At 40.6% G+C, this 24147-nt stretch overlaps 1 long non-coding RNA gene across 1 annotated transcript in view; it reads left to right on the forward strand.

The window, feature by feature from the left end:
• The window catches only part of LOC103564518 (uncharacterized), a 38136-nt gene that overhangs the window by 2283 nt on the left and 11706 nt on the right, over positions 1–24147 (forward strand). Inside the window, exon 2 of the long non-coding RNA XR_011543519.1 lies at positions 5114–5192. This is a non-coding gene — a long non-coding RNA (uncharacterized lncRNA). The remainder of the gene's footprint in view (positions 1–5113; positions 5193–24147) is intronic.

Genomic DNA, 24147 nt, shown 5'->3' on the forward strand with positions numbered 1-24147 from the left:
GCTTTGGGCCCTCCACCCTGCTTGTACCCTATCCTAAGCTTGTATATCTACCCTATCTCTTTCCTCTTGCTTCTCACTCTGTTCTAAATTAGTTGATAAATTGTTTGGGTTACTGGTGCAGCTCTTTGAGTGAACACATTATGCCAAACTTAGTGGCTTGAATAGCCAGCTCATGATTTTGTGGCTCAGAAATTCGGGAAGGGCTTGCCTGGGCAGTTCTTTGTTGGCATCTCTTATCAGATGTCAACTGCAGCCACTGTCATTTGAAGGATTATCTGGGCTGGACATCCAAGGTGGCACACTCATGTGGCTGACAGTTGATGCTGGCTGTTCGCTGACTGGGAGCTCAGCTGGGGCTGTGAACCAGAGCACCTTCGTGCAACCCCGCCAGCATGGCAGACTTCTCACATGGCAGCTGGCTTCCCTCAGAGCAGGTGTCTGAAAAGAACGAGGGTCGTGGCCTTTTCTGACTTATCCTAAGAAGTCATGCAGCATCACTTCCAATGTATTCTGCTAGCTACCAGCAAGCCACTAAAGCCAGCCTAGATTCAAGAGAAGGGGAAATAGACCCCCGCCTCTCAATGAGAGCAATGCCAAAGAATTTGGGAACATGTTTTAAAGCTGCCACATAAGCAATGGGATTCAAGTATTTTAATTTGGTCTATAAAGCCTGTCTCTTCTGTGAGCTACAGTACAACCTGTCTGTTGGTATACTTGGAGGGTGCCATTGCCTCAAGGTAATTTTGGGCATGATGTTTGCCCTGTTGGAATTCAGCTGCCATATAAAGAAGTCTGGAATATCCTGCTAGAAAGGCCACGTCGAGGAGGAGGCAACAGCCAATAGCCCCAGCTAACTACCAGTCACATGTATGAGGCCATCTTGGACTGTCCAGTCCCAATCAAGCCCCAGATGACAGCATGGTGATCATTAGCTCTGGGGCCAGCCTGCCTGGGTTTGAGTCCTCACTCTACCATTTGCTAGCTGTATAACCTTGAGCTAATAACTCAGCCTTTCCAGGGCTGCTCAGCTGTTTGATGGGGATAAGGGCATGTTGCTAAGTTTGCTCATCTGTTAAATGGAGGTAAAGGGTATCTGCTTAATAGGGTTTTAGTGAAACTAAATGAGTTAATACATGTCAAGCATTTCAAACACACCTGAAACATGGTAAGTGCTCAATAACTATTAGCTGTTATCCAAATTCCCAGGGACACCTCAAACCTCTAGGATTATGGCTTTGAACCCTAATTTAAGAGATATCTACCGAGCTACCTGTCATTTAATACACATTAATGTGTATTAACTGCATTCTGCATCTACTCCCTTTCTCTGAACACTGAAATCGCCTGATAAGAATACATAGAGGTGGGGTGGGCCCCGTGGCCGAGTGGTTAAGTTCGCACGCTCCGCTGCAGGTGGCCCAGTGTTTCGTAGGTTCGAATCCTGGGCGCGGACACGGCACCACTCATCCAGCCATGCTGAGGAGGCATCCCACATGCCACAACTAGAAGGACCCACAACGAAGAATATATACAACTATGTACCCCGGGGGCTTTGGGGAGAAAAAAGAAAAAAATAAAATCTTTAAAAAAAAAAAAAAGAATACATAGAGGAGATGGAGAGGGGGGAGGGTTTGGGGTCCATGTGTGGAGCTCCTGAGAAATATGACAGGTCTAGATGTGGGTGGCCAGAGGAAGTTTCTGAGGAAATATGAGGGTACTGAAGAGGTAGTGCCAGCAGGTCGGAGGCTGTTCCGGGAATGGAAGAGGGGGAGAAGGAGGACCCAGAAGGCAAACTTGGCATGGGTTCGGCCTAGCCTGCTCTGCACCTTTAAAGATGACAAACATCATGCCTCAGTTAACAATCAGCTTCATCCTCATAAAAAAATTGCTGCTGAATCAACAGTCCACGGTAGGTTACATCATGCAGAGTTCCTGGCATCCCTGTTGCTGGCAGGGCACAAAGCTGTTTGCTGTCTTTACCTCTTATGATACCTCGTACACCCAGCTATTACGATCCACTTTAAAATTCTTGAAATTGTTGCTTTCCTTTGTGGGACCTTTAATCATTTCTTCTGCCCACATGTTTGCAGTTCCCTGATTGCACTTCTCATCCATCAAGTTCCTGACTTAAGGTTCTAACCTCTCAGGTCCCTTGCCCCATCAGAGGCAGAAGAGCTAGCGGGGTAGGAGGAAAACCAGAGGACTGTGGTGTTCATTGTCCTTCTCTCTGTTCGTATCACTGGAGATGCCACAACTGTGTCTACCTGTTGTAATACTGATCATTATTATTCTTGGGATATTAGATTTTTTTTTTAACTTTCCCCTTTGCACTTGTCTCTGTTGTTTGAATTGTTTATAAGTGCACTAAAATGAAGGTAATGGGTTAAAAAAGATATAGCCTTGCAAGCACAGAGTTAATGGGAGAAGAGACGACAACAATACAGTAATACATGATAGAAAGCAAATGGAAGAGTGGTAACTAACCTGGTGGGGCAGCGAAAGGTGAAAACTGAGCTGGAATGAAACACCCTAGAAGAAGGTTAATCTGAGCAACAGCCTCAAGAAAGTACAGGAATTGGAGGTCCCAAGTACCTCTGAAGGTGGAGATATAATTGAGCTTGAAACGGAAGATCTAGGTGAAAAATTTTAAAGGAGCGCTTATAAACCCAGATCCCCTCCTACATCCCATGCAGCCGGGAGATTGCCACTTCCTTGCCCCAGAAGTCTAGAAGCTTACTAGTAGAGAGACAGTAGGCTTGGGGTCACCAGGAATACCTGAGGGCAAAGAGGGCATACCAAAAACAAAAGAATGAAGTGAATGCCAGACTGACTCATGGATCCCCACCGCTCTTCTGCTCTGCTTCACCATCACTGGTAGCCATACTCTTGGAGGATTCTTCTCTGAGCAGCCAGTAAAAGAGCTTAGCCAGACCCCCCTGCAATGAAACCACCCATTAACCAGCTCTGCTAATCACAGCATTTCCAAACAGCTTTTTGTTGTCTCTCTCTTAAGTACAAAATATGAGCCAAGAGCCTAAAATCACTAGTCAGTTGAAGAAAGCCTTCAAGATAGAAAGAACCAAAATAGCCAACATTAAAAAAAAAAGAGAAAGGATCTCTGAGGACATAGGGAACAAAATAAAACTTTTGAAAATGCGTAACATGAATGTCTTTGCAAAAGAAGGCAAGATGCCGCATCTATGGAAAAAATAAGAGTCTATAAAAGTAGAAACATCCAGAAAATAAAAGACATTTCTTGAAATTCAAACATGATAGTCAAAATGAAAAATGTAGCAAAAAGATTGGAAGATAACATTGAGAAAAATTTCTTTAAAAGTAGACAATAGATAATATAACAAATATAAAATAGAAGATAAATGACAAGATTAGAGAATCAGGTTCGGGGGTGCAAGAGAGTCAAAGAAGATAATACAGTTTTGAAAATGTAAGGAAGAAAATCATCAAAGAAATGTCTGAAGGAAAGTCCCCCAAAGTGAAGGTCATTTGTTCCCAGACTGAGAGAGTTCATTGAGGGCTCAGAACTCTAGATGAAATGAGACCCCGTTTAAAGCCTATTGTCGTGCTTTGCTGTCATCAGATCACTAAGGACCAAGAAAAGATCCTAAAAGATTTCAGCATCAAAGTCAATGGTTGTCAAGGGACGTTCAGTAAAAATAAATTTCCTTTCACAATGGGCTCAGATATCTCAGCAGCAATGCTAGAAGCCAGAAGACAATGGAGAAATAACTTCAAAATTCTGAGGAATATTATTTCCAATCCAGAATTCTGTATTCAGCAATCTAGCGTGAGGGTAGATTTTCAGACCTTGAAGGCTCAGAATATGTATGTCCCATACATCATATCAGGAAGAAACTGGAAGATGTGCTCCGTCAAATGGAAGGAATAAACCAGAAGATCCAGGAAATAGGAAGTCGCAGGATGGCAGGTCTAGAGAGCAACGAGTCTACGTGGGAGCAAGGCAACGGAAGGTTTTCAGAGGCGTGTCTCTAACAAAGAGGTGGACTTAATTAGGTTTTCTGATATATTTGAATATCTTGAAAGGGGACAAATTTCTTTGGGAGAGTTTGGGAATGGATTAGTGATAGGTAGCAAGAAAACTAAACAAATAAAAACTGAGGCAATTATTAACTCGTAAATAAAAATTATATTAGGGAAAAATTATAATAAATTAAAATGTCACAGGTAAACAGTATTTACAGGATTATAATAATTCAGAATATTGATTTAACCAAAAGTTAAATGTATCTAAACTGGGCAGATGGCGGAGGGGAAGTATCTTTGTCAGCTCAGGCTGCTGTAACAAAATACTGTAGACTATGTGGCCTAAATGATAGGAATTTATTTCTCACAGTTCTAGAGACTGACGATGAAGGTGTCAGCAAGGTAGATTTCATTTGGAGGCCTTTTCTCTTGGCTTGTAGGCAGCCATCATCTCACTGTGTGCTTGTATAACCTCTTTGTGCAAGTGTGGAGAGAGAGAAGGCAAGCATTCTGGCGTCTCTTCTTATAAGGACCCTTCTTATAAGGCCCCACCCTCGTGACCTCATCTAACCCTAATCATGTCCCAGAACTCACATCTCCAAATACTATCACATTGGGAGTTAGACCTTCAACATATGAATTTGGGGGGTGGGGACACAAACTTTCAGTTCATGACAAGAAATGTGTGTGTGTGTGTTTATATGTATATGTGTAGTGGGCCGAGGAAATGGGAGTAAGAAAGTAAAACCTTATCTATCATAGTAAGCATACCTCTCAGGGCCACAATGGGGCACAGATGGTAGTACACTCTAAATAGGATAATTTGAGGAGGGTTTATTTCCAAAGGGACTGTTTACAAAGGTGTGGGTGTAAGGGGAGCCACAAGAGAGAGTGCAGTAACCCAGGGCTCAGTAGCAGTTGCACTGTTAAAGGGGTAAGTGCAGTGAATGGTGACCACAGTCTAGAATGAGAGTCAGATAGAGCAGGCCTCCTTGAGAAAAGCAGTGACCTCCAGTTGAGGACACAGCCAGCTAGAGGAGATGGTCAAGGAGGGAGTCAGGGGAATACAGATTCTCATCTCACTGTCTTTTCTCTCTCATCTCTTTTCCAGGTTCTCCCAGCTGGAGAACAACAAACTCACCTAGAAGACAGAGGACCCCTTCATAAACCCGTGGTGGTGGTCCATACAGGTGAGTTTATCTGAACAGAAAGCAAGGAGATGGGTAGATAGTAGATCCAAGGGGAAAATGGAAGATATCCAACACAGTAAAAAAACCAAGCAATGAAGAAATGATAGGCATAATCCTATTATATATCCAGGAGAAACTTCTAAAAAAGTTGAAAATAGTTGCCTTTCTGAAATGAAAATTGAAAATAGGGAGATGCAAGGTTGGGAACTGCTTTTTTTTTTTTTATTACATACTTTGTAGAACGATTTGACTTTTATCACTAAATACAACCTTGATAAAAATAATTTTTACATGCTCTTTGGGTTTGCACTGAGGAAATCACTGATGACCTTTTGCCATGCAATTTCAGTTAAGTGCTGGGAGCTGAGATCAGATTATAATGGGTTGAGAAGAAAAGCTGAGGTGAGTGGGAGATGAATTCCAAAAGACAGCCAAATTTTGTTAATCAAATGTTTAGTTAATGTCTTTAATAGCTAGTCTATTAGTTTCACTAGGTGAAAGGTGTACTGAATGTGATTTGTGTTTTAATGAGCAATGTTTGCATAATCCATGTGTCCAGTACATTTATGCACAGTTTTAGGATTTAGAACATCTTTTCATGCTTTAATTATTAAAATGGTTCTGGCTATTATTTCTTTTCTTTTTTTTTTTAAAGATTGGCACCTGAGCTAACAACTGTTGCCAATCTCTCTCATTTTTTTTTTCCCTTCTTTTCCTCCCCAAATCCCCCCAGTACCTAGTTGTATATTTTTAGTTGTGGGTCCTTCTAGTTGTGGCATGTGGGCCACCGCCTCAGCATGGCCTAGCGAGCGGTGTCATGTCCACACCAAGGATCCGAACCAGCGAAACCCTCAACCACCGAGGAGTGCACAGACTTAACCACTCGGCCACAGGGCCAGCCCCTGGCTATTATTTCTTAAACTGTCCCCAAAATATCATCTTACCCCTGACATCCATTCCTCCTCCTATATTTCCTTTGTAAACCTTCCAAAGTCAAACTAAATGTTCGGACCATCTTTGATCTCCTCTTTCACTTCTAATGTGTCCTTGCCAAATGCTATACATTCTACTCATTAAATGTTTTCATTTCTGTTTCCTCCTTTCCATCCTGACTGGTTCTGACAGACTCTAAGCCATCAGGATTTGTTGACTGTCATTATGGCCTAACTTACCTCTCCCTGCCTCTAAATTATATTTCCAATAGCTTCCCTTGTTAACTGATGGACTTCCAGATCTTATTAGAAACTGACTTTCCAGCCGCATCTCTTATTACTCTCCCTTTCTTGAGCCAAACACGACTCCTTAGTACTCTCCAAGACTTCCACTGTCCATGCCTGTGTTCATATTGTCACCTCTGCTTGCAGCACCTTCACCCTCATTTTCTCTACATGTCCAGTCTTTCCCCTTCTTCAGGGCCCAGCCCAAATGCCTTCTCATTCCTGAGGTGGCTCTTAGAGATACTTTCTAGGAAGATATCAGCTGTTTTTCTGAACCTCCTCATCGCTCTCTCTGAACCTTCTCCTTGTGTTCTAGTACCCTGGCTGCCTCACTCAGAAGCACCTTGAAGGAAGCTTCCCTGTCTAATTCATCTTTTTATCCCTTTAGCAGCTAGCATAGTACCCTGTACATATATACACTGAATATATTTGTTGAATTTTTAAATTAAGTAGCCTGTCAATGTTTTTTCTGCTTTATTGAGGTATAATTGGTTTTCAAAAAACTGTACAGTTAATGTATATCAATTGGTAAGTTTGGACTTATGTATACACTCATATTACCAACACCAAAATCAAGGTAATAAATGTATCCATCACTACCAAAAGTTCCTTTGTGTCCCTTTATTTTTGTTTTGTTTTGTTGGTAAAAACGCTTAACACGAGATCTACCTTCTTAACAAATGTTAAGTGCACAATGCCCTGTCGTTAACTACAGACACTATGCTGTACGTCAGATCTCTGAAACTTACTCACATTGTACAACTATAACTTTATACCCGGTGAAATACTCCCCTATTCCTCTCCTCCCACCCCTTGCTAACCACCATTCTGCCAATCAATATTTGATTTTATGATATAGTCTCATTTTATGATATAGTCTCATTTGAAAGTCTCAATGATCTTAGGGATCAAACTGTCATCATAATATGACCAGCTAACTTTGCCCCAGGTCTCAGCAAGATAAGAAAATACTATATGATTATTAAGGAAAAGATAGAAGGTGAGGGGACTGAAAAGTCCTATGAAAATTGAGAAGCTGTAACCCAATTTTTTATTTACCATGTAAATAAAGGTTAAGAACATGGAGTCAGATTAACCTGGGCTAAAATCTTGCCACTGCCCCTTACCAGCTGCATATCCTTGGACCAGTTAACCTCTTTGAGCCTTAATTTCCTTCTTGGCAAAATTCCGACAATAATGGTACCTACCTCCCAAAGCTGTTCGTATACTTAAATGAGATAATGTACATGAATAGTTTTTGTAGAATGCCTGGAATACATCATGTACAGTCAGTAAATTATAGATTCTTTCTATTACTATTATTGTTATCAACTGCTGTGTTAAGCAGTTGCCAAGAGCATTAGCTTTGGAATCATACAGAGCTGGGGACTTCTTATTAAAAAAAATATGAGAGAACACTTCCAAACTCATTTTACTAGGCCAGCAGTAAACTCATACCAAAGAAAGATAAGGACACTATGAGGAAAGAAAACTGCTAGGCCAATATCCCTGATGAACATAGATGCAAAAATCCTCAACAAATACTAGCAAACCAAATTTAACAGCACATTGAAAGGATCATACCATGATCAGGTAAGATTTATCTCTGGGATGCAAGGATGGCTCAATATATGCAAATCAATAAATGTGATACGCCACATTAACATAATGAAGGATCAAAAACATAGGATAATCTCAGTAAATATGGAAAAAGCATTTGACAAATTCAACATCCTTTCATGATAAAAGGTCTCAACAAATTAGGTATAGAAGGAAGGTACCACAACATAATAAAGGCCGTTTATGACAAGCCCACAGCTAACAGCATACTCAATGGTGAAAAGCTAAAAGCTTTTCCTTTAAGATCAGAAACAAGATAAGGGTGCCTGCTTTCACCACTTCTGTTCAACTTTGTACTGGAAGTCTTAGAGCAATTAGGCAAGGAAAAGAAATAAAAGGCATCCAAATCAGAAAGGAATACTGTGTTTGCGGATGACATGATCTTATATTTAGAAAACCCTAAAGACTCAACTCCACCAAAAAACTGTTAGAACTAGTAAACAAATTCAGTAAAGTTGCAAGATACGAAAGCAATATACAAAAATCAGTTTTGCATTTCTGTACACTAACTACGAACTATCAAAAAAAGAAATTAAGAAAGCAATCTCATTTTTTTTTTTTAAAGATTTTATTTTTTCCTTTTTTCTCCCCAAAGCCCCCCAGTACATAGTTGTATATTCTTCGTTGTGGGTCCTTCTAGTTGTGGCATGTGGGACGCCGCCTCAGCGTGGTTTGAAACACTGGGCCGCCTGCAGCAGAGCGCGTGAACTTAACCACTCGGCCACGGGGCCAGCCCCAGAAAGCAATCTCATTTACAGTAGCATCATGAACAGTAAAGTACTGAGGATAAATTAACTAAGGAGGTAAAAGATCTATATAATGAAAACTACAAGACGTTGATGAAAGAAACTGAAAGACACAAATAAATGGATTGGAAGAATTAATATTGCTAAAATGCCAACATCTCCCAAAGCTATCTACAGAGTCAGTGCAATCCCTATCAAAATTCCAATGGCATCTTTCATATACCTGTTGGCCATTTGTAGGTATTCTTTGGAAAAATGTCTCTTCAGGTCCTTTGCCCATTTTTTAATCTGGTTATTTGCTTTTCACTATTGAGTTGTAAGAGTTTCTTATATATTTTGGATATTAACTGCTTATCAGAGATATACGGTTTGCAAATACTTTATTGCATTCTGTAGGTTATCTTTTCATTTAGTTAATTGTTTCCTTTGCTGTACAGAAATAGAAAAAACAACCCTGAAATTTATATGGAACCGCAAAACACCCTGAATAGCCAAAGCAATCTTGAGCAAGAAGAAGAAAGCTGGAAACATCATACTTCCTGATTTCAAACTATATTACAAAGCTGTAATAAGCAAAACAGTATGGTACTGACATAAAAACAGACACTTAAATCAGGACAGGATAGAGAGCCCAGAAATAAGCTCACACGTAAACAGTTAACTATTTGACAAGGGCACCAAGAATACACAATGGGGAAAGGCAGTGTTGGGGAAACTGGATATCCACATGCAAAAGAACGAAATTGGACCTTTATTGTACACTGTACACAAATATCAACTCAAAATGGATTAAAGACTGAAATGTAAAACCCAAAATCGTAAAATTCCTAGTCAAAAACAGGGGTAAGTTCCATGGCATTGGTCTTGGTAATTATTTTTTGGATATAACACCAAAAGCACAGGCAACAGGGACTGGCCCAGTGGCTGAGTGGTTGAGTTCACGTGCTCTGCTTCAGCGGCCCGGGGTTTTGCCGGTTTGGATCCTGGGCATGGACATGGCACCATTCATCAAGCCACACTGAGGCAGCGTCCCACGTACCACAACTAGAAGTACCAACAACTAAGAATATACAACTGTGTACCGGGGGGCTTTGGGGAGAAAAAGGGAAAATAAAATCTTTAAAAAAAAATTGGGACTAGATCCAACTAAAAAGCTTCTGGAAAGCAATAGGAAATAACCAACCAAATGAAAAAGGAACCTACGGAATTCAAGAAAGTATTTGCAAACCAAACATCTGATAAAGGGTAATATCCAAAAAATATAAGGAATTCTTACAACTCAAAAGCCAAATACCTGGATTAAAAAGGGGGCCAAGGGCCTGAAGAGACGTTTTTCCAAAGACCTGCAGATGGCCAACAGGTGCATGAAAAGATGCTCCACATCACACATCATCAGGAAAATGCAAATCAAAACCACAATGAGCTGTCAGCTCACACCTGTTAGGATGCTGAGTTCCAAAATGACAAGAGATAACAAGTGTTGGTGAGGGTGTGGGGAAAAAGGAACTCTTGTACACTGTTGGTGGGAGTGTAAATTGGTATGGCCATTATGGAAAATAGTATGGAGACTCCTCAAAAAATTAAAAATAGAACTACCATATGATCTAGCAATTCTACTTCTGAGTATATATCCAGAGGAAATCAGTATCTTAAAGAAATAGCTGCACTCCATGTTCCTTGCAGCATTATTCTCAATAGTCAATATATGGAAACAACCTAGGTTTTCATTAACAGAGGAATGGATAAAGAAAATGTGGCATATTGTTAAAATAAAATGGAGACTGCCTGAAAATTCCCCAAGCAGACAAAACCATTTAAGCGAGTAAGCAAAACTTAATCTAGTTTATTTCATGAATGTAAGCAAAACTTAACTTAGGTTATTTCTGCCTCCATCACTTCCCAGTTGCTATAAAGTTAAATGATTTGGTCTGCTGATCAAATTATAATAATAGCTAATTACAGTTATCCCTCAGTATCCCCTAGGGATTGGTCCCAGGACCCCCAGAGGATAGCAAAATCCACAGATGCTCAAGTCCCTTAGTCAGCATCCATATCTGCGGTTCTGCGTCTGTGGATTCAACCAACCACGGGTGGTAAACATAGCACAGGATCTGTGATTGGTTGAATCCGTGGATGCAGAACCCATGGATAAAGAGGGCGACTGTATTTAGTATGCACCGCATGGAAGACACTAGGCTAAGTACTTTGCATACTTCATCCCATTTAATCCTCTTAGCCTTGCAAAGTAGCTTTTGTTATCTCCAGTTTATAGATAGTAATAGTAACAAAGATGATTATAGCTCACCTTTATTGACTGCTTATCATGGTCCAGGTACTGTGCTAAACCTTTAATATAGACCACCTCACTTTATCTTCATTAATAACCCTATCAGGCTGGAACTATTTTTAATCCTCATTTCTTAGATGAGAAACTGGAGGTACAGAAGGTTAAGTATCTTTCCCAAGGTCACACAGCTGATAATTGACGGGCAGGATTCAAACCTCTGGTTTCTGTGACTCCAAAATTCAAGCTTTTCCCCTTCAAAGCCCTAGCCAAGTTCAGGGTCAGACATGTTGACCTTAGAGCTGAGAGATGCTGCATCACTGCCACCTCGTCCTTGCATAAGTTTCAAGGTGTCTCAAAATCAAAAGCCTGGTCATCGCAAATAATATCCACACCTTAAAATTCAATTAAAGCACTCTCCTCACTGGCCATCGCTTCCTACCTTCCTAGACCACTTATTCTCACTCTTCCCCACTACAGTCGTTTGACCCTATCAGGACCTCTAAACCATTGATTCTACCACTTTTTCATTATCCGTCAGTCCTCTCGTGTCCTCCCTGCCCTTTGAACCCAGCTTAAACCCCATGGCCTTAGAATCTCTCCCTCTGAAACACTAACCTGCTTGCCCCCATCTCTCTCCATCCTACTAATTCGACAAAATTTCACTCTTGCTAAACTCAGATCTTGGCCAAATATCCACACCAGCTCCTGAGCAGGAGCAGTTGGCTGGAGAAAATTACAACCTTCTTTACCTGCACCCAGCCCTGGGCCTTCTCTCCCTTTACAACAGATGTAGGGTTCCTGCTCTCGTCAGAGGCACATTCTTTGGATCTTGCCTGCTCAGGAAGATCACTCCTAGAATTAACCCCTAGTCTCTTGCATCTTGAAGTGCTCCCTATTGGATGCTTCCCACAAGCATAAAAGCATCTTCCCTCATCTTTTGTCTTTAAAACAAATCTTCTCTGGAACACACATTCACCTACAGCTATAAACCCATTTTTCTGTTTCACTTCAGGGCAAAACTTCCAGAAGGGGTGTTCATGGTCAGCGTCTCCACTTCCTCACTTCTCATTTACTCTTTAACCCATTTGATTAGGGCTCCACCCCCACCACTCCACCAGCACTGCTTCTATCTGACAATTAATAAGGTCAATGTTGCCAAACCCAGTGTTCACTTATCTGTTCTGGTTTTCCTCTGGATCTCAAAGGTGTGTGAGATAATGAACTTCTCCCTCGTTCTAGGAGTGCTCTTTATTTGACATCCGGGAAAACACTCTCCTGGTTTTCCTACTGTCTCATTGGCTGTTCGTTCTTCTAAGTCTTCTTTAAAGGTTGCTCTTGACCCTGGCGTGTTCCAGGGATTGCTCCTCAGCCTACTTCTCTTTCTACCGACACTTTCACCCTAAGTGACCTTGTTCTGTCCCATAGCTATAAATGCCATCTATGTGCCAATAACTTCCAACTCTCCATCTCCAGACTAACGTGTCCAGACTCATGTATCTAGCTGCTTGCTTGACATCTCCATTTGGATGTCCAATATGCATCTCAAATGTTACATAGGCAAAGGACTCATGATTCTAGAACACTGATCCTCAGTCCAGCCCTAGGTAAGCAGCACTATCATCCACCCAAATTCTTGGGTCAAAACCCTAGAAGTGAAATGTCTATAATAGGCAAATCTATAGAGGCAGAAAATAGATTAGTGATTGTGTAGGTGTATTGGGTTGAATGATGGCCCCCAAAAACATGCAGCCACGTTCTAACCCCAGGAATCTATGAATGTGACCTTATTTGGAAAAAAGGTCTTTGCAGATATAATCAAGTTAAAATTGGCGTGTTGTTTTTCTTTTTTTGGTGAGGAAGATTGACCCTGAGCTAACGTCTGTTGCCAATCTTCCTCTTTCTTTTCTCCCCAAAGCCCCAGTGCATAGTTTTATATCCTAGTTGTAGGTCATTCCAATTTTTCTGTGTCAGATGCTGCCACAGCATGCCCTGATGAGTGGTGTGTAGGTCTGTGCCCAGGACCTTAACCAGCAAACCCCAGGCCACCATAGCTGGAGCATGCAAACTTACCCACTCAGCCATAGGGCTGGCCCCTAAGTTAAAATCTTGAGGTGAGATCATCCAGGATTCCCCAGGTAGTTCCTAAATCCAATAACAAGTGTCCTTGTAAGAGGGAAGAGAAGACATGGAAGAGAGGAGAAGCCCATGTGAAGATGGAGGCGGATATTGGAGTGATGCAGCCACAAGCCAAGGAACGCTTGAAGTTGCCAGAACCCAGAAGACGTAAGGAAGAACTCTCCACTGAGCCTTTGGAGGGAGCCCAGTCCTGCTGACAACTTAATTTTGGACTTCTGGCCTCTAGAATTGTGAGAGAATAAATTTCTCTTGTTTTAAGCCACCAAGTTCCTGGTAATCTGTTACAGCAGCCCTAGGAGACTAATTCAAGCAATTGATATCAAGATTAACCAAGATGTGACATAGTAGAAAGAGGCATGAGACTTGGTGTCAAAAGAAAAGTTCAAATCACAACCCCTTACTCCTTGTGACCTCAAGTGAGTTAATATTTCTGAGTCTTACTTTCATCCCTTTTAAAACCTCCCAAGTAATACCTAGCTTACAGGTACTTGAGATGATAAATAAGGAAAAGTGCTCTTTTGACACCTCTTTCTCTCTCACTTCCTCTCTCAGTGTTTTCCTCTCAGTGAATGGCGCTGTTCCCACTCACCCAGCTGCTCAAGCCAGAATCTGGGGGCTCTTCTTTACAATTTCTCCAGACCTACTTCCTGCTGTTCCAAAGCCAGAGCAGCTCTCACTCAGATCCACTTCTTTCCATTTCACCACCATTTCTCCCGTCTAGACAATCATCTTCCACCTGGAATACAACAGTCTCCTGACTGGTCTCTGAACACTAGATCCATTCTCCACGGCAGCCACCGTTAGTTATAAAATGCAAATTTAATGATCTCACTTACTTCCTTAAATCTCGTCAGTGGCTTCCCATTGCTATCAGGATAAGGTACACAATCTTTGCCGCCCACACGGCCGTGCATTGCCTGGCCCCAGCTTGCTCTCCAGCTTCACCTTGAACCCTCTTGTGCTAAGCTCCAGGCACAGTGGACTTTCGTCCCTCCAAGCTCCATCTTGCCTTAGACACCCTCATATCCTCTTCGTTCTACCTGGAGCCCTCTCCTTCTTTCTCCACCTTTCTGCTCCTTCTACCCAGTTCATTTCTGCCCATCTTCTGGGCTTCAACTGAAACATCATCACTTTCTCAAAAAGATTTCTCCCACTCCCTCTTCCCTCAAACCAGAGTATATCCCCCATCAGGTGCCTCCACCACACAGACGCACACAGCCCTCATCACTCTTTTAATTACTGGATTAGTTTCTTTTCCCCAGCTATACCCGTGCTTCCTAAAGACAAGAACTGTGTCTGATTTTTTCAGCTTTGGGTCTCTGGTGCCTATCATTACATAATAGGTGCACAACAAATGCTTTTCAAATTAATGAGAAGTAAGAGTGAGTCTAAGCATATTGTCAGCTATAAATGGACTATAAAAATAGCAAATTTCAGGGCTGGCCTGGTTGCCTAGTGGTTAAGTTTTCACGCTGTGCTTCAGTGGCCCAAGGTTCTCAGGTTCAGATCCTGGGTGTGGACCTACACACAGCTCATCAAGCCATGCTGTGGCAGCATCCCACAAACAAAAAATAGAGGAAGATTGGCATAGATGTTAGCTCAGGATCAAGCTTCCTCACCAAAAAAAAAAAGAAAAGTTCTCTTTCTTATTGCAGCCATATAGTTAGAACATTGGAATCTAGCTTTTAGTTTATAGCAACCATCATGCTGGCTACATGGCATATTTGGGTTCCTGGCTATGTGATGCTGATCCAAATGGCTGGGGAAACTTCTGACACTTGTATTCCCCTTATCTTTATCCTAAAGGTTTCTGTAACTGATAAACTCAATGGAAAAGAGCACAGAATCCTTGATGGCAGGGGCATTCTCTGTCATTCACCACTGTGTCCCTTAGGTTTGGACTGTAAGCACATACTAATTAAATATTTTCCTAATGAATTGATCGGCCAGGTTTAATAACAGTTCAAACAAAGCACTTCTATCACCACCACCAAATATCCTGAGCTTCTCAAACTCAGATTTGCAATGTAAATAATATGTAAATAAGTAGATGGTATTTTATAAAAAAGAAATGCTGCTGTGAGAGTCCTCAGAGAGGAACACGGTAAATCAATTTCCTTGTTAAAAGATTTGGCTAAATGTTAGAAATAATCAACAGCTACAGCAAAGTTGCAGGGTATAAAATCAACATACATAAATCAGTAGCATTTGTATACACTAACAATGAACTAACAGAAAAAGAACTCAAGAACTCAATCGTATTCACGAACACAACAAAAAGAATAAAATACCTTGGGAGAAAATTTAACCAAGGAAGTGAAAGATCTATACAACGAAAACTACAAAAGTTTCTTGAAAGAAATCGATGATGACGTAAAGAGATGGAAAGACATTCCATGCACATGGACTGGAAGAATAAACATAATTAAAATGTCCATACTACCTAAAGCAATCTACAGATTCAACGCTGTCCCAGTCAGAATCCCAAGGACATTCTTTACAGAAATTGAACAAAGAATCCTAAAATTCATATGGGGCAACCAAAGACCCCGAATTGCTAAAGCAATCCTGAGAGAGAAGAACAAAGCCGGAGGCATCACAATCCCTGACTTCAAAGAATATTACAGAGCTACAGTAATCCAAACAGCATGGTACTGGTAAAAAACAGGTGCACAGATCAATGGAACAGAATTGAAAGCCCAGAAATAAAACCACACGTCTATGGACAGCTCATCTTCGACAAAGGAGCTGAGGGCATACAATGGAGAAAAGAAAGTCTCTTCAACAAATGGTGCTGGGAAAACTGGAAAGCCACATGTAAAAGAATGAAAATTGACCATTCTTTTTCACCATTCACAAAAATAAACTCAAAATGGATCAAAGACCTAAAGATTAGACCTGAAACAGTAAGTCTTCCAGAAGAGAATATAGGCAGTACACTCTTTGACATCAGTATCAAAAGGATCTTTTCAGACCCATAACTCCTCAGACAAGGGAAACAATAGAAAGAATAAACAAATGGGACTTCATCAGACTAAAGAGCTTCTTCAAGGCAAGGGAAAACAGGATTGAAACAGAAAAACAACCCACTAGTTGGGAAAAAATATTTACAAGTTATTTATCTGACAAAGGGTTAATCTCCATAATATATAAAGAACTCACACAGCTCAACAACAAAAAATCAAACAACGCAATCAAAAAATGGGCAGGGGACATGAACAGACATTTCTCCAAAGAAGATATACATATGGCCAATAGACACATGAAAAAATGCTCATCATCACTAATCATCAGGGAAATGCAAATCAAAACTACACTAAGATATCACCTTACACCTGTTAGAATAGCAAAAATAACCAAAACAAAAAGTGACAAGTGTTGGAGAGGTTGTGGAGAAAAAGGAACCCTCATACACTGTTGGTGGGAATGCAAACTGGTGCAGCCACTTTGGAAAACAGTATGGAGATTTCTCAAAAAATTAAAAATAGAAATACCATATGACCCAGCCATCCCACTACTGGGTATCTATCCAAAGAACTTGAAATCAGCAATTCCAAAAGGCCCACTGCACCCCAATGTTCATTGCAGCATTATTCACAATAGCCAAGACATGGAAGCAACCTAAGTTCCCATCAACTGATGATTGGATAAAGAAGATATGGTATATATATATATATATATATATATATATATATATATATATATATACAATGGAATACTACTCAGCCATAAAAAAGGATAAAATCATCCCATTCACAACATCATGGATAGACCTTGAGGGTATTATGTTAAGTGAAATAAGCCAGGTAGAGAAAGACAAACTCTGTATGACTCCACTCATAGGTGGAAGTTAAACATATAGACAAAGAGAACTGATTGGTGGTTCCCAGGGAAAAGGGGGGTAGGGGGAAGGCACAATGGGTGAAGTGGTGCACCTACAACATGACTAACAATAATGTACAACTGAAATTTCACAAGGTTGTAAACTATCATAATCTTAACAAAAAGTTTAAAAAAAAATAAAAAAGATTTGACTAAATGAACCCCCAAAGGTCCCTTTCATTATAAAATTCTGATTCCAGGATTGTATGTTAGGCATTTGGAATAGCGAGTGTATGAACTTACTGAGAAGTAACTGGGTTCATGAGACACTGGTGCAATTGACACCCCAATTTACTCTGGACTTTCTGAGGGCATTAGCAAGGACTTTGCACTAATTGGTTTGAAAGCTTGGTGACTGCAGCATTCCTGTTAATAGATTGTCTTGTAGCTTAGGAATAGTTTTTCAAAGAGACTCAAAAGAAGGTTCTAAATTCTTCTTCATCAGTACCAGCTTGAGAGGGCCAGGCCAAGTATTGGAATGGAATGAACACTAGTTCTGGAGGCAGAATTGGGACAAGTCCTAGCTCCACCTGCACTCTGTATAGCTTTAGACACATCATCTCCTTCCTTCATTTGTAAGTAAAACTCTACCAGGGGATCAGCAACATCCCTACAAGTTCTAGAGACTTATGATTCTAAGAAACTGTAAAAGCTTATAAACATGCACCTGTTATTCTTATGCTTTAAAATTCCCAATAGGGCCCAGCCCTGTGGCCTAATGGTTAAGTTTGGCATGCTCCACTTCAGCGGCCCGGGTTCAGTTCCCAGTCATGGACCTACACCACTCGTTGGCGGCCATGCGGTAGCAGTGACCCACATACAAAACAGGTGAAGATTGGCACAGATGTTAGCTCAGGGTGAATTTTCCTCAAGCAAAATAAGAAAATAAGAGGAAGATTGGCAGCAGATGTTAGCTCAGGGTGAATCTTCCTCAACAACAACAGCAAAAATTCCCAGTGCTTTCCATTGTAATTAAAATAAAACCCAGACTCCTTATATTTGTCTAAATCTCTTGTACAGTCTGGCTCCTGCCTTCTTCTCCACCTCATCTCGACCCCTACCACTTGGCTGATTTTTGGTTGTGCCAGGCCTGTTGCTGCATCAGAATGGATTATTCCGACTAGCTGGGAATTCAAATTCAGTGCAGATGTCACCTTGTGAGAAAGGTCCTTCCTGAACACTCGATACGAAGTAGTCCCCACCCCCAGGCTCTTCTCTGTCACTTCATCCTTGCCTTCTTTTCTCTGTTGCACTTACCATGATTGGAAATTACCTTGTCTAGCTATTTCTCTGCTAATTGAGAGATTCACTGTAACTAGAATGTGTTGCTGCCTGAAAGCAGGAACCTCGTCTGTCTGAGGCCCCATTGCATGCCTAGTGCCTAGCCCAGTGCCTGCCGCCAAAATAGATTCTCAATAAATATTTACTGATTTTAGGCTCAGGAACAAGTTCAGTTGTTCTCTCTGCATCGACATTATTTTCTTGGCCTGTGGATCTTTTTTGCATAATCAAGCTAATAGGTCCCCAAATATGAAAATATTTTTGGAAGAAGAAAAAGTAAAAGAAGACATCGCTTTAGCTTTAAGAAGAAATCACCAAAGTGAATGGATTGGGGCTTGCAATTACATCACTTAAAAGTGATGGTTTTCACCAGGTATCCAAAATATCAATGTTTATCAATAAGGAGGAAAAGGTTTAGATGAGTGCTATCTATTCACGTTGAACTGCTGAAATTATTCTCCAGTAAATATTCACTTTTTTTCACAATCTATAATTTATCAACAGCTGGAATTCCAAAAATTAGCTTGATAAATTATTTGCTTACAACCTGGGGTGTGTTTGTTCAAAGAAATTATTCTCAATGATGACATGCCTGGTGGGCCAAAAAAAAAGAGTCTAGGAAAACCCTGTCATACCTGAATTTAGCACTGTACTAAAATATCGGGTCCCCGGAACTCACACTGCTTCTATAGGAAAATAAACTGCAGACTGCCAGAAAATTATTTCTGGGCAGCATCCTTTCCTTTCCCTGCCTGTCCTCTCTGGCTCAAATGCTTTAGGATTTGGTTTTTGAACAATCTTAGGTTCTTGCTTTTTCTTCCTTGCCACAACGTTAAACAGGCCAACGTAAACCAGAGAAAGTTTCTGTAAATTCAGCAGAAGGTAAGAGGATGACTCAGTTGGGCATCTGAGAATACGGTTTCTCATCTGTATTCACCCTACGTGAAGGAGTCAATGAAATGTTTGCCAAATATGCCAGTGAGCCCCATCAACATTATCGTGTTCTAAATCTCAGGCTGAAAAGCAGGCTTGGCTTCATAAGTTGCAGTCAGAACTCCTAAGAAACATGAAAATAAAGAATATCTTCCAATAAATATTATGTACATGAATGGATTGTTGGAGCTGCATGAGAAGATGAAGATCATATCATCCCATTTATTTCTCATGAGAGAAGCTTGATATGTGGAGATTAAATAACTTATCCAAGGTCACACAGTGGTAGAACCAGGGCTCCACGTGACTGCTCTTTCCAGTAGAGGATAGAAGGAGCCATTTTGATGTTCCTCTCCATCGAGGCCGAGGGGCTGCTTTGTGGTTCTCAATAAGCATTTGTTCAATAAATGAGACCCCCTTACCTTAAAGTTCCAACCTTGTTTTGATCCGTAAATAAAATATTTGTGTCCTTGAACTTAATAGATGTAGCAAGACATATTATAAGGACTTAAAACCGACTCTTGATGAGTTTTTCTTATTGGTTCAGTGCAGAGGTTCTTTACCTGGAGCTCACAGACGCATCCTGCCCCCCAGGAGTCCATGGATAAAATTCAGGAAGTCCATAAACTTGAATGGAAAAAGAATTACATCTTTATTGTCACTCACCTCTAACTATTGTCCCTAAGCTCAACATTACTTCAACATGATAGTGGTTATTGGACCCACAGATCATGTTATTTAATACATTACTAAAGAATTACATAGATCACTATATCACAAATTTGTTTTTGTGACTTTTGTGGTAGACTTAATAGTTGTTCTCCAGAGATGTCCACATCCTCATCCCCAGAATGCGAATATGTTACCTTACATGGCAAGAGGAGCTCTGCCAGTGTGATGAAATTAGGGGTCTTGACATGGTTAGATTATCCTAGATTATCCAGGTGGGTCTAGTCTAATCACAAAGGTCCTTAAAAGGGAACAAGGGAGACAGGAGAGTCAGAGTGAAGGAGATGTGACTACGGAATCAGCGTGATGCCATTGTCAGCTGGGCATCTCGAGCCAAGGAATGGGGGCAGCATCTAGAAGCCGAAAAGGGCAAAGAAACGGGTTCTCCCCTAGAGCTTTCAGAAGGAACACAGCTCTGTCAACACCTTGATTTTGGTGTCATAAGACCCGTTTTGGATTTCTGACCTCTAGACCTGTAAGATACTATATTTGTGTTGTTTTAAGCCATTAAGTTGGTGGTAATTTGTTACAGCAGCAATAGGAAACTAATGCAGCATTTGATTATCATTCATTATAACTGGTTTACTTTGTAATTTTATCTTATGCATTAAAGAATTTCAGCTCTTGCACCTACTAGCTGTGACCTAGAGCAAATTATTTCCTCTCTGTTTCTTCATCTATAAAAAAGGAATAAAAAAAATACACATCTCAGGGTCGTTATGAGAATTAAATGAGACAATTTATGTGAAGACCATGGAGCACAAGGCTCATGGTGAGAATCCAACAAAATGTTCTTTCCACTGCCTGTCTCCCAAAACCCTTATGATTATGGATTTATTAATGAATGTCAAGACAATAATCAGTGTATGACCTGATGACATTTTCCAGACTTGACCAGTGTTGTTAAATCTTAATTATAGCTATTGCTAAAAATATCTTAGACCAGTTGCTTAATCTGACTTTGGCCTTGAAACTTTTAACTACTGACAGTGTGTTTGGAAGTGTGGTTCCAGCTCTGACTAGTATTTTCTGAATAGCTTTGGGTAAATAATTTATTGTTTCTACTTATAACATTGCTCCTTTCCTTTTGAGTAACCTTCGGTACTTAAGTTCAAATATAATTTATAATTCAGATGGTGATTAAGACAAAAATAAAGTGATAAAGAATTTTTCCAGAAAGCATGTGCAGTAAATATTATTGTCTTAATGATTAAACTGTACTTAATGAACCCTGTATTCTGCCAGTGTCTGAAGTAGTACCTCACTGTTAATTAGGCACCCTTGAAATCATTACCCTTTGGCTATCTATTTGATATCAGAAATGGATGACGTTAAGTAACCAGGTTATCCAGGCCTCAAAGGTCAGTGCATTATAAATCAGTGAGCACATATCAAATTCCTACTTTTCTATAAATTCCTTGAAGGCAGGGGCCATGTATTTTTCAGTCCCGTTTGTGGGTCAGAAGTTATCTGGAACATGATAAGATCAGTGACATGTCTTCAAAGATTTAAAAGCAGGATAAGAAAATCCCAAATTACAAACAGGTTATTTTACAAAGGTTCCTCTGTTCTTAACATAGTTTTCTATAGAAATATGTGTGGGTGTTTCTTTAGAAATAACTAAACAAACAGAAACAATAATAGAAATACATTAATAATCATAACATATTACAATATATACTTAACAATAAATGTCATATTGAATGTATGCTATATAAAGTTCCCAACCTAGCTCATAAATTCTAATTAAGCCCATAATAAATAAAGCAACCGGGCTGTACTTTTGTTTGAACCTCATTCCATGTATTTTAATATATGACAAGACTTTTAAGGTTTATCCCTTGGCCAAGTTTCCCTCCGAAGTGAAGCTTTGATTCACAGCCACTGTCTAAAACCCCAAGCAGGACACTGAGACTGAATTGGGGGGTAAGAAGAGAGAGACAGAAGGCATAAGGAGTTCTTGTGAGCGGCACATTGGTGGCAGGAAAGAGGACTAAGAGACTTTAGTTTGCGCTTATATGGTTCCCAGGAAATAATATTAATAACAGCTTCTGCTAGAGTTAGTATTTATAATTTGTAATATGTTTTCACTTACATCAGGCATTTGTAACCTGGGGTCTATGGGATGTCTAGTGGACCTGTGAAAGGAGTTCTGGAGTTCAGGAGTGACGACTCTGAAATTATAGGCAAAGTCTAGATTATACATACATTTTTCTAGAGAGGGTCATTCTCAAAAGGCTCTGACTCAAACAAGTTAAGAGCTCAAGAGGCACAGTCTCATTTGCCCCTCCGCCCATAACTACCTGGTGAGGGGGATTGTGTAGCATTGTTACCTCAGGGCCCTCCCCCAGTCAAAGGCCAGAGGCAACAGGTAGTGGCCCCAAAAAATCCACCACCCAGCTGCCCAGCTGAGCAGGAGTCAGAGTGCATGGGAGCAGTCTACATCATTAATTGTTAGGGAAATGCAAATCAAAACTACAACGAGATATCAGCTTACACCAACCAGAATAGCTATAATTACTGAGACAAAAAACAACAAATGTTGGAGAGGATGTGGAGAAAAGGGAACGCTCATACACTGTTGGTGGGATTGCAAACTGGTGCAGCCACTGTGGAAAACAGTATGGAGATTTCTCAAAAAATTAAAAACAGAAATACCATACCATCCAGCTATCCCACTACTGAGTATTTATCTGAAGAACTTGAAATCAATGATCCAAAGAGATTTATGCACTCCTATGTTCATTGCAGCATTATTCACAATAGCCAAGACGTGGAAGAAACCCAAGGTCCCTTCTATGATGAATGGATAAATAAGATGTGCTATATATATATATATATATATAAGGGAATACTACTCAGCCATAAAAAAGACAAAATTGTCCCATTGGCAACAACATGGATAGACCTTAACAGTATGAGGTTAAGCGAAATAAGCCAGATAGAGAAAGACAAATACCGCATTATTTCACTAATATGTGGAAGATAACAGATACATAGATAAAGAGAACAGATTAATGGTTACCAGAGGGGAAGGGGATTGGGGGGGGGGTGGGCGAAAGGGACAAAGGGGCACATATGTATGGTGATGGATAAAAATTAGTCTACGGGGGGCGAGCACGATGAAGTGTATTCAGGAATTGATAAACAATAATGTATACCCAAAGTTACACAATGTTAGAAACCATTATAATCCCAATGAAATTACTTAAAAAAAAAAAGTGCATGGGAGCAGTGAGCAGGACAGCTGGCTGGTGAGGGGAAGACTAGAGGGAATGGGGAGTAAGGTGAGAGGAACTCCCACAGGGTAATAATGTGAGAGAGAGTAGAAAGAGAGAGGGGGGATCAAGTGGAACTGAAGGAATGAGAGAAACCTGAAAAAATGGTAGGGCTACAATTTTTATCTAAGGGACACAAAGAAATGCTTAGAAAAGGCAAAGTCACTCCCACAAGGAGCTCAGACCTTGTTGGGCATGGGGGTGTAGAGGTTGCAATAAACACAGGAAACTCTAAGTTGACTTGAGGTAAGTGCTGTTTTATGGATCTGGCCATAGCTCACAGTAATTACCTCAGCGTACATAGCAGGGGCTCAAACATTTTGTTGGTGTATCACGTTGATGGCAGACACCATGAGGATAAACATGGAATTAGTAATCAATGTGTGGTACTGCTCATTGCCGTCAGCACTTAGAAGGAGGATAGAATAGTTGGGAGAAAAGCCAGAGAGGAGAGAAAACTTTGGCCGCACTAGAAAAGATGAGCAATATTTTTATGAAGCAAAGATGCAGTTGAGTGAATGTTTAGACAAATATTGGGGACAATAGTGACATTCGTCTGGTGAAAACTCAGAGAGCTAAAGCAGGAAGGGGAGCTGGAGTCCTCGTGTGACAGGGAGCTGATTTGCCGATCTACATAGGAAGCTAAGGGCTACACTCAGCTCTCTTGACTCCTGGACTTGAGATTTTAAAAGTAGTAAGAAATCAGACTGGATAGGTAAGGTGGGGTATTATATCGAGGAATGAGGAGTTTGGGCATTGAAAATCCAACGTATGCTTCCTGAATAGTGGAGTGTTATGGAAGAGGCACCAGCCAGCAGAAGAAAGCTAATTCTGCGTTTACACAAT

This window comes from Equus przewalskii, chromosome 8 (assembly GCF_037783145.1).
Source record: "Equus przewalskii isolate Varuska chromosome 8, EquPr2, whole genome shotgun sequence".
In the NCBI taxonomy this organism is placed as follows: Eukaryota; Metazoa; Chordata; class Mammalia; order Perissodactyla; family Equidae; genus Equus; species Equus przewalskii.